General features: G+C 32.2%; 1 long non-coding RNA gene across 3 annotated transcripts; it reads right to left on the reverse strand.

The window, feature by feature from the left end:
- Positions 1–7,254: 7,254 nt before the first annotated feature.
- LOC110874789 lies at positions 7,255–11,224 on the reverse strand. Of its 3 annotated transcripts, none has more exons than XR_004867507.1 (7): positions 11,004–11,224; positions 10,852–10,917; positions 10,319–10,504; positions 10,167–10,232; positions 9,562–9,770; positions 9,410–9,475; positions 7,255–8,094 (listed from the first exon to the last, which is right to left on the reverse strand). It is a non-coding gene; the product is annotated as an uncharacterized LOC110874789 (long non-coding RNA). The 3 variants fall into 3 exon arrangements; XR_004867508.1 differs by having other exon boundaries at positions 9,562–9,747; positions 10,319–10,527; XR_004867506.1 differs by having other exon boundaries at positions 9,562–9,747; positions 11,004–11,220.
- Between the last annotated feature and the right edge of the window lie 1,249 nt (positions 11,225–12,473).

Raw genomic sequence — 12,473 nt, forward strand, 5'->3', positions numbered from 1 at the left:
TTTTTTCTTATACTTTAAAAAAGTTTTCTAATATATATATATATATATATATATATATATATATATATATATATATATATATATATATTTAAATAAAAATATTTTAAAAATAATTTATACTCTGTACAATCCTTGGCAATCGAAGACATACCTCTCCTAACAAAATTGACTTTTGTGGGGAGTCGGTTTAGAGTAACTCTCCACCCGAAGAACTCCACTTACGTATTATCTATACAACATTTATGGTATATTATTGTTTTTTCTATGTGTGACTAAAAAGATAGTATAGTATAAGTTTGGTACATGTATCGTATAGTATAGGTAAAGTATAGGTCTTATATGATCATATAGGTGTAGTAAAGGTCTCGTATATGTTATAGTTGTAGTATAGGTATAGGTATAGTGTAGAATAGATGTAATATATGTATAGTATAGGTGTAGTATAAGACCTCGTATAGACCTATATGTATAGTATAGATCTCGTATATGCTTATAGTTGTAGTATAGTATAATATAATAAACTATAGTATCGTATATAACATTTATTATATAATTTTCAAAAATTATGAAATTTTGACTTGTTATAATTTTCAAGTGTTTTTTGTTTGTTTAATAGATACAATACGATAAGTAGAGACATAATACGCTATAAATACGGAACAATACGACAAGTAAAGACATAATACGCCATAACACGCCATAATACGCGATAACACAACACGTATAGGCAATCCACGCCCTATTACGACCCGTATGGACAATATATGGCATAATACTGAACATCTTGACAATATACGTCATAATACGACATTTAGCAACAAAATACGTCAATTTTTAGTGTAGTATATAAGAAAATTGTAAAAAAAAGTGTAGTATATAATACGGCTATAACATAGATAGTATAGTATATATAATAAACATGTACCAAACCTATACTACATGGTTTATTTTTAAAAATGTTTTGTTATTTAAAAAATAAAAGAATTCTTTTATTAAACTTTGTTAAAACTATGATTAAATGTATAAAAAAATTGTAAAAAAAAACCAATGCAATATGACCCGTATAGGTCCAGACAAGAACTGACACATGCAAATTTGACTTTTGACTTTTGAACATATACGACTCATATACGCCTATACGACCCGTATTAAAAAAACAAAGTGTGCGAATAAATTGGCTGGTGTGACAATAGAATTCCCCTTTATTATTTGCATTATTGTTTTTTTTTTTTTTTACTTTCAAATGTTTATGTACTTAGATGGCCTTTTGGCCTAAAGGAATCCAATGTTTATCCCCAACAAAGTGGTTTAGATTCATGTCTCACAAAGTGGGCATTACATGGATTTTAAGAGTAGATTTTATAGAGACTTGTCTTTATTTCATGATTATGTTTTTCTAAAATTTGTTTCGATTTAGAGCTTTCCACGTTTCCATGTAATATAAAAATGATGTATAGGTTTGCGTCATCTTACATACGAAAAAATTTGCTCATGTTACATACGAAAAAAATGATGTATAGATTTGTGTCATGCTACATACGTGTAATATATAGGTTTATTATCGAAATGCTTGATTGCGTCATGTTACGTACGAAAAAAATTGCTCATTTACTAAATATTTCACTAGTTTCCTGCCAAAACCTCTTAAAAGACACCTGCCAGACACAAACTGTAATTAACATGGTATCATTGGTTAGCAAGGTTAGGACCTGGTCCTGTGAATTTCCCATAATGGTTACTGAGTGTTAAAAAAATGCTCATCTAGTGAATGTTACTTATGAGAGTTTAGTTTGGGAGAAAATAATGAAAGTAGACAATATAATTGGACCCGACAGATAATCTTTATATCTTTTGAAAAGTTAACTGGTGTTTGAGATTGGGAGTGTATGTAAGGGGAAACGTTAATAAGTCATTCCATTGTGACTTATTAACTTTTCCAAGAAATCATAAGGAGTTTGAAAAAGCTAAGCCAAACAACCCGTTTCAATTCTTGGGTGGAGAAGAGTGTATCCATGGTTTTTTTAACTTAATGGATTCTTCTTTATATGTAAATATTATGGGTTTGATTTGATACTAACGTAATGGTTGTACATAGGCCTATAAACGAACCGAACGAACACGAACATAGGCATGTTCGTGTTCGTTCATTTAACTTTAACCGAACACGAACACGAACACAAACATATAATCGAACACATTTTTTTGTTTGTGTTCGTTCATTAAGAAATCCAGCATGTTCGTGTTCGTTTATGTTCGTTCGTTTAAAGCCTAAACGAACAGTTCATGAACATAAACGAACACAAACGAACATAAAAAAAAATTAACTGAACATATTTGAATAAACATAAATTAACATGATTGAAGAAACATTACATTTCATCCGAAAACACATCTAAATAAGTGTTCATAGATATACTAATTAGTTATATTTATATAAGTAGTTAGAAAACTTAATATTTATATAAATATAACTATTTATGTATTTATTAAAATTTAAACGAACATAAACGAACGTTCACGAACATAAATGAACAAACATAAAAGAATGTTCACGAACACAAATGAACGAACACAAGGTGTGTTCATGTTCGTTCATTTATTAAATAAACGAACATAAACGAACTTCCCGCCGAACAAGTTCATGAACAGTTCATGAACGTTCGGTTCGTTTACAGGCCTAGTTGTACATGCCATTTTTAAGTGATATGTCAACATTAATTTAGGTTTTATGTCTCGCATTTTATAATGGTTCAACGTTTATATTTTGTTCTCTTGCTGGCAATAAATGCTTGAAACTTGTCATTTTTATTAAATTTAAACTAGCAATGAATCACATGTGACCTAGTGTTAAACAAATATATAAATAATTAAATAAATGTCAGTCAACACTAGTTAAAACTGAAACCAAATTGTAGTACAATGTGATGTTAAGTTTCAACCAAATGCATATGGAAATCTAGCTGAATGCACAGTTCATTTGTGAACTCAGGGCTAGTTCACATGTGAACCCAATTTTAATTACCTACGATAAAAAACTAAACTACTTTAGAAAACTTTTTTTTAAAATTAAAAAAAAAAACATATCAAGTGGGAAACTACTTAAAGAGAAACAAATAAATGCTCCTTATTATAATATATCAAGTGGGAAACTACTTAAAGAGAAACAAATATACTCGTTATTGTAATATCATTTATGTAGGTCTGTTTTTATAATTTTTAAAAGTAAAGTTTTTTGACTGGGGTTATTTTGTTAAAAGATCATATTGTTTTATTTTGATTAACAATTGTTTACATGTGAAATAATGATAATCAATTACATGAATCAGGTGTGCAAATTCGATTGCTAAAATCAATTAAATTTGAAACCAAAAAGTAGTTCATATGTAATTCATCACTTGTTATTGTTTAGAACTAACAGTAAATTATGAGATCAATATATGTGAAGGCTAAAGGCAAGTGTGGTAGAAGTAGGAATTGTTATTGTGAAAACAATACTAGTTCACATCAAATATAAATAAATAATCAATTTAATTGAATAGGTAGAACAATTAAATAAACGAATATGCGAGATAAGAATGATTAAAATGATAAGCAAACAGTGGCGAAGCTTGAATTTTTTGGCCGGGGGGGCGAAAACGTATATACCCACAAATTTCTATACGAAAACTACATATATAACACTACTGAGCGAAAAATTCGGGGGGGCGGGCGCCCCTCCCCGCCCCTCTTATCCTTCGTCCCTGTAAGCAAATACGAGTTTACATATTATCGTGTGAACATACGTGAGCAGGAGATTGAGACGCGTATCATTTCTTGTCTTTTCTATAACGTGTGTGATTAGGTATATATGGGCAGGATTTGGAGAAAACGCCCTAAAGTGTGAGAACGGTTCTCTGTCATTGAATCAAAACAATCTACGGACTAAAATGAAGCGGTGACGTTTTTGTAAATATCAATATTTTTCATACAGGCATGAGGTTCATTAAGGGTAAAAATGTAATTGTGCATCTACATAAAGAATTCAAACAACACGGGAACCTATAACTTCCCACAAAAACCTCCCAACCTTCTACGGAAAACACAAAAACCCAAGATTCTCTATGGCTTCTGAAGATCAATCACAATCCAAGAGTAAAAAGTGAGTATAAATGTGTTGTAATTTATCAAAGTTATTTGATGTTATTGGCGTTTTAATTCAATAATAATTTATGTACAGTTTCTGGTACAAAGAAGCCCAACAAGTTACCTGAATATAAACGTCATAAAACATATGAAGAAATGAGGAAGAGAACATCAAAACAAGGTTATATTCGTTATAGTTTATGTGGAAAATGTATAAAATAACTGATGTTATGATATTTGATTACCATGAACATTATACATGTATACTTTGAGTGTGCATTTGAAAACGCCATATAAATGATAAATTTGAAATTTATAGATGTAAATTGTGAAGGCCAACTGATGTCATGATGTATGAGTAAATGTTAATGAAAACACGACTAACTGTGAAAACTTTGAACACCAAATGTATAATAACTTTGAGTGTGTTGTTGAAAATAAAGGTAACTTTGATATTTATAGATGTAAACTATGAAGGCCAACTAATGTTGTTGTCACACCCCGATCCGCTGCAGATTATTGATCGGGGCATAATGATCGTTCATAGCTCATGACAACTATTAAAAGTTTAAGTATTATTTAAGTCAAAATTAAACAATGTCACATAAGCAAATAATTATCCAAGTAAACCAAACAAAATCCAAAACATAGAAATGAAATTTGGTTTATTGTCTAAGGCATATTCCTATGTGTCTTCATCCTCATCACATCAAGCCTGATCACTTGTATCATTTGTAAAAATAGCTTGGGTCAAGATAAGTTGGTGAGTAAATCTAGGTTTAGTTAAAATAATTTATTAGTTGATTTTTTTTAAATGTTTAAGCAATTCACGTGTAATAAGATGATCAAAATAAATAAACAATCACACAATGCGGTAAGTGATAATGCGATAAATGTGATAACTGCGAGACTCAAGTCCCGAATAGCGAATATAATGATGGTGGTGATATCAAGCTACAACCCATGCTAATGGAGAACCGGTCAACCAGTGGATCCACGTGCGTAATGATTTACGACACAAAGCGGTAAACAAATAAACAGCAAGTAACACATAATTACACACTGAGTTTGCATGCATTTGATATGTGAATAAAGTGAAACAAGCGACATATAATACACCCCAAAACATTAATTATAAAAAGGGTAAATTACACTTTCGTCCTTTATGTTTGTACCGGATTGCAACGAATAATCTTTAACTTCAATAATTACAGTTACAATCCTTTATTTGCAAAACCCGTTACACTATACATCCTTTGACTCTGGCCTTATTAAAATTTTCAGTTAAGTCTAACTAGTTAAGGATAATTTAGTCATTTTACCAATTTAATTAAAGAAAATATTAAAACATAATTTAAAACATAATTACACTCAGTCTGTTGCTAGTTCTTCTTCTGGCGGTGGGCCTTTGGCTAACTATGGATATGGTTTGCTGATCCTTGACACTTCTTTAGGTTTGAAACATGGAAGGTCGGATGGATCCTGCTGAGTTCTTCAGGTAACTCGAACTTGTAAGCGATTATTCCTATCTTCTCGAGGATCTTAAAAGGGCCAACATAGCGGGGAGCTAGCTTGTCTTTCTTTCCAAACCGAACAACGCCTTTCCATGGTGGTACCTCCAAAAGTACACGATCACCAACGTTGAATTCAAGGGGTTTTCGTCGTTTAACAACATAACTCTACTCTTCTGACGACTTCGAGCTGCTAAGAGGTTATTGCGAATTTGAAGAATCTTATTAGTCGTTTCTTGGATCAGTTCAAGCCATGTAATATGAGCTTCACTGACCTCGTGACAACAAATTGGAGACCGGCACTTGTGACCGTACAAGGCTTCAAATGGAGCTATATTGATACTAGAATGGTAGTTGTTGTTGTATGAAAGCTCGATCAGTGGTAGGTGAGTATCCCAGTTCCCTTTGAAATAAATGACACACGAACGTAGTACCGAGGTCAAGTCGGGTGCCTAACACTGATTGTACGACTTGCCATGTGCGGGAAGTGAAATGTCCATCATGATCGGAAATAATACTCAAAGGTACACCGTGTCAGCTTACAATTTCATCAATATAGATACGAGAAAGCTTCTCATTCTTGTAGTCTTTGCGAATAAGGATGAAGTGAACAAAATTAGTAAGATGTTCAATATGATTTCTTTCAAATATAAGAATTTTCATTCTTTGGTAAACGGGTGTTTTTTTCATGCCTTCAAGGAATGGAAAGACATCTACAATTATTATTATTGTTATTATTATTATTATTATTATTTTACTATTAATATCTTTATTATTATGATTATTATTATTATTATTGAAACAATTATATTTTTGTCGTTTTTATTAATTGTATTTCATTACTCATCTTTTTTGCCTATAAAAACTGTACAAATTAATGATTCATCATATTCACATAACCAAACATCACAATGGAATGAAATGATCCATTTCAATTTCTTGTTCACTAGGTTAGTTACCCGTGTGATACACGGGGTGAACTAATATATTTTGTAAATAGATATTTTTGATAAAATTATATGGAACCTTGAATAAAAATATACAAAAATGTTATTAGAACTAATACACTCGTTATATGCATACTTTCAATACATAAGTCACAACTGTGTGATGCGGTGCAAAGAGACAGCTTAATGGTTCATCTTATGCCACTGGGACGACACAAGACGAAACTTTATAAAAAACTTACATATTAAAGTAATGAGAAAGTGAATTTACTATTATAACCCGCGTACATGGGCAAGTTAATGTCGAAATCGATACACATTTTATCGAGGAAAAAGTTCACATCGGTGACATTCGAATTGCAAATGTTCCACACATTTTGCCGAATTCATTTGTTGTTTTTGCATTAAAGTTTCTTATAAATCATCCAAAATCATCCATTTTAAATTTGTCGTCTAATACGCAATATAAACCAACAACCACTGAAACAATAATTTGCAAAATTTAATATGTTAAACTCACAATATATGTGAACCTTAACTGGCAATTAACTTTTGGTTTGTGTGCTCTTTATATACAAAACTCAAAAACTTTGCACATGTATTACTTTAGCTAGAATCAATAATAATCTCATATAGATATCCAGAATTATTCCCATCCATATTTGAACCTAAAATGATGAAAGAATACTGATTTATTGCAAGAATAACAAATATAAGGTGAAGCTGTGAAAACTATTTTCTAGTCCTTTATTTTTTGGACAAGGAACTGGGAAAGTACAATAGAAAAAAAAACAGAAAAACGCACAAACCCGAAGATCTGATTACAATAATTCGACTACATCAAAGACAAACTCACTTTTCCCATGACATAGTGGGAACCTTAGCCCATTTCGACACCCAAATAAAAATGTGTTCCTTGATTAGCTCCACTATTCTTGAGACGAATGTTACTTTTCCTTCAAAAATCTTCAAGTTCCTTGCTAGATATGCGCCAAATTGTAGCCAACGCTATAGTATGAACTATTTTTATCCGGTTAAATAAAAATGTGTTCCTTGATTAGCTCCACTATTCTTGAGACGAATGTTACTTTTCCTTCAAAAATCTTCAAGTTCCTTGCTAGATATGCGCCAAATTGTAGCCAACGCTATAGTATGAACTATTTTTATCCGGTTTTTTTGCTCCAGGGCTAGCAGCGAATGCATCCACCATGTGCTCCATATTATTGCAATGGGAAGGAATAGGAACCCTCACCCAAGCAAATATGTTCCACCAAATGCTTCTGGCAATCGAGCAATTAACAAATATATGTGTTGGAGACTCTTCACCAATGCCACAAAGTCGCGCAATTCAGATCCAGGACGGCATGATTTAGATGGTATGCTACCCGAAAAAGCTCTCCATGCCAAGTAGTTGGCTTTGGGAATTGCCCACAAGTTCCAAAGGAACTTTGGTTCTTCGTTTGCGTTCGAGCTCGCGGCACCTAACTCCATTCTTACAGCTTTCACTAAGTAACCTGTTTCATAGAAATCCTAAAATTTAACCAACCAAACTCAAAACGTTATAGTTTTGTTACAAAAAACAGTCAACCGTGTCAATAATTTAATATGCAAGCAACTAAGTTGCACGTAAAAAGTAGATTTCAACCAATAAGACCACCTCAAGCATCAAAATAATCATATTTGCAAAAAAAAAAAAAAAAAAAAACGCAAATTATTGTATTTTTTATAAGATATATAATTTTATACTTGTTTTTTTAATCCGCCTCAGGCTTACGCCTCAGTCGCCTCGTGAGGCGAGGGGAAAACGCCTCGAGGCTCAATTTGGTTCTTTTAAACCTTGGTTGACATAACTATACACAACTAAATAGGGATGTTCAAACAACCGGGTTAGGAGTAGTATGATTGGTCGAATCTGATGTCAACTGCTCGAGAAGTGACTTTTTTTACAGATTCATGAATCAAAAGTAGCTTTAAAAACTATCTTGCCGTAAAATGTATTATCATAGTTGATGTTCTAATTCGGATTTTTCAGTCTCACTTGATAAGTTAAAAGAAACGCACATCCAAACACCCCATTTAGCACATGATTATTTGATTGTGATTCCAATTCTTCAAGTCCCAATAATAACATTGCTAATGTCTAATACACATCCAACCCCCTAGATCCGTAGTTTTTTTTCCTGGATAAATGTATGTTTATACAATGGTCTATTACTTTTAAGAACCTAATGGCCAGAAAGAACAGTAATAACTTAAAACATTGTTTGGAAGCATTTATTGGCAAAAAATTACAAAATGAGTATATGTATTATGTTAAGTAAGCATGTAAATACTGTACAGCTGAACTTGAGCTTGCAGAGTTGATCATATTATAATATATGTATATTAGATGACAAGATTTTTTATAGGTGGAAATATTATTAGGTTGGGCATAACGATTAAGGATTTAAGTGGTCAAAGTTGGTAAATTTAATAACAATTCTCGGATCCTTTAGAATCGTAGCAATAACTACAGATGGTAGGAACATTGGTGAACTAAGTAAATATTGTTTTTTTAAGCTTTAGTTTTGTGCCAATTATAATGTGTATGATTTTGATCCTATCATAATCTTTAAATGCTGTTAAAATAGAAATTAATTTGAGGCTACTTTGGTGGGTATTTGTAGTGTATAGTGTAATAGATAATCATTTACCTCCAACAGAACCCCCAAACCCTAGCGAACATCAAAACCCATTGGGAAAACACATAATCAAGAACTAAATTCAACAAAATCAATCCAAACAATAATTGTATACACACGAATAACATATAACAGAAGAGGAGTATACCTTGAGATGGAAAAGGTGAGAAGTAATTAAGCCACGGAGGAACCAGAGTGTTGAATTAGGGCAAAACTGCAGAGACCACAAACTTTAGATTAAACACATGTAATGCCTTACATTTAATCTCGAATACAATTAACATGAGTTTTAGCACTTACCCCAAATTTGGCTAAACGATGAACAGATCTGCGTTTGGATCGGTCACGAGACGAACCATGGAATCTTTGGAGAACAGATCTGCGACTGTAGATCATTCTCTGTAATATCTATTATCTGCGTTTGACGGCGACTGAAGGTAGGAGAAGGTTTGGCGTTCGGGAGGATTTTGTATATCTTCTCTGAATCTTCTCTCAATCAGAAATAAAACCTAGTTAGAATGAGGAGAGAAACACAAGATGGCACGTGTTAAAAAATCCTAGGTGGCAACATTGGGTTTAATTTTAAGAGAAAAACTTAAAAGGGTGGGCTAAAACAATGCCAAGTGTACAATCATTTTTATTTATAAGTATAGAGATAATGTGTATGATTTTGATCCTATCATAATCTTTAAATGCTGTTAAAATATAAATTAATTTGAGGCTACTTTGGTGGGTATTTGTAGTGTATAGTGTAATAGATAATCATTTACCTCCAACAGAACCCCAAACCCTAACGAACATCAAAACCCATTGGGAAAACACATAATCAAGAACTAAATTCAACAAAATAAATCCAAACAATAATTGTATACACACGAATAACATATAACAGAAGAGGAGTATACCTTGAGATGGAAAAGGTGAGAAGTAATTAAGCCATGGAGGAACCAGAGTGTTGAATTAGGGCAAAACTGCAGAGACCACAAACTTTAGATTAAATACATGTAATGCCTTACATTTAATCTCGAATACAATTAACATGAGTTTTAGCACTTACTCCAAATTTGGCTAAACGATGAACAGATCTGCGTTTGGATCGGTCACGAGACGAACCATGGAATCTTTGGAGAACAGATCTGCGACTGTAGATCATTCTCTGTAATATCTATTATCTGCGTTTGACGGCGACTGAAGGTAGGAGAAGGTTTGGCGTTCGGGAGGATTTTGTATATCTTCTCTGAATCTTCTCTTAATCAGAAATAAAACCTAGTTAGAATGAGGAGAGAAACACAAGATGACACGTGTTAAAAAAATCCTAGGTGGCAGCATTGGGTTTAATTTTAAGAGAAAAACTTAAAAGGGTGGGCTAAAACAATGCCAAGTGTACAATCATTTTTATTTATAAGTATAGAGATGGGTATTTGTAGTGTATAGTGTAATAGATAATCATTTACCTCCAACAGAACCCCCAAACCCTAGCGAACATCAAAACCCATTGGGAAAACACATAATCAAGAACTAAATTCAACAAAATCAATCCAAACAATAATTGTATACACACGAATAACATATAACAGAAGAGGAGTATACCTTGAGATGGAAAAGGTGAGAAGTAATTAAGCCATGGAGGAACCAGAGTGTTGAATTAGGGCAAAACTGCAGAGACCACAAACTTTAGATTAAACACATGTAATGCCTTACATTTAATCTCGAATACAATTAACATGAGTTTTAGCACTTACCCCAAATTTGGCTAAACGATGAACAGATCTGCGTTTGGATCGGTCACGAGACGAACCATGGAATCTTTGGAGAACAGATCTGCGACTGTAGGTCATTCTCTGTAATATCTATTATCTGCGTTTGACGGCGACTGAAGGTAGGAGAAGGTTTGGCGTTCGGGAGGATTTTGTATATCTTCTCTGAATCTTCTCTCAATTAGAAATAAAACCTAGTTAGAATGAGGAGAGAAACACAAGATGACACGTGTTAAAAAATCCTAGGTGACAGCATTAGGTTTAATTTGAAGAGAAAAACTTAAAAGGGTGGGTTAAAACAATGCCAAGTGTACAATCATTTTTATTTATAAGTATAGAGATTCCATTACCTCATATGAAATAGAACCTTAGAATTCTAATCAATGGAGCTTTCGAAAAGCAGATTTGGAGAAATGGAGGTAACATTTGGAAAACTTTGGAGTTCTATAAATAACAAATAGATGACATTATTTATTTGAAGAATCCAAAAGCAACGAAAGTGATTGGTAGAAGACAAAATTTACGAATAATAAATGACTTGACTTGTAAATGGAGTTAATTAAAAAAACTTTGACTAGGAATAATAGCAAAAGTTTGATACTCACAAATTTGAAAAGTTTGTAGTTTGTTATCAAAGTCCATGCTTATTAATTTTTTTTTAAAGTTACATGTTTGTTACACTGGGTACCTACCTATATGTTTAAAGTAATTGTACAGTATCTTAATTGTTAAAAAACATAAAGACTGAAAATAATATAATGGTTAAGTGTGTTAGATAACACGTTAAAGTATTTCCACAAAAGTGCAGGGCATGATAAGGTGACTTGGTAAATACAATACTTTAAATTGGCATTTTTAGTTACAAGTATTTACAAAGGGATATTGTAGGGTATGTTTTGTATGATGATACGAAAATGAAGAATACAAATGATACTAAAGTGATGTTTGGTTTTAGAGTAAACTCCCAAAATGGTTCTTGAGGTTTGGTCACTATTGTTACTTTAGTTCAAAACTCAAAACTTTTGAATTTGGGTCCATGTGGTTTCAATTTTGTTGACATTTTCATCAAAAACCAAAATCTTGTCAGATTTTTCAGTTAATATCTAATTTTTTGTCTTTTTTCTCTCTTTTAATGAAGGGTAAAATGGTTAGAATTTTTTAATTTGTTAAATAAAACTTTAAAAGATCATTTTGCCATTCATTAAAATGGAGGAAAAAAACAAAACAGTTGGATGCTAACTGAAAAATCTGGCCAGATTTTGACTTTAGATGAAAATAGCAACAAAATTAAAACCACAGGGACCCAAATTCAAAAGGTTTGAGTTTTGGACTAAAGTGGTAAAAGTGATCAAACCTCATGGACCATTTTGACAGTTTGCTCTTGGTTTTATATATGAGATTTACGAAAATGAAGAATACAAATGATACCAAAGTGATGTTTGATTTTAAAGTATG

Source organism: Helianthus annuus, chromosome 9 (genome assembly GCF_002127325.2).
Source record: "Helianthus annuus cultivar XRQ/B chromosome 9, HanXRQr2.0-SUNRISE, whole genome shotgun sequence".
NCBI classification, from domain to species: domain Eukaryota; kingdom Viridiplantae; phylum Streptophyta; class Magnoliopsida; order Asterales; family Asteraceae; genus Helianthus; species Helianthus annuus.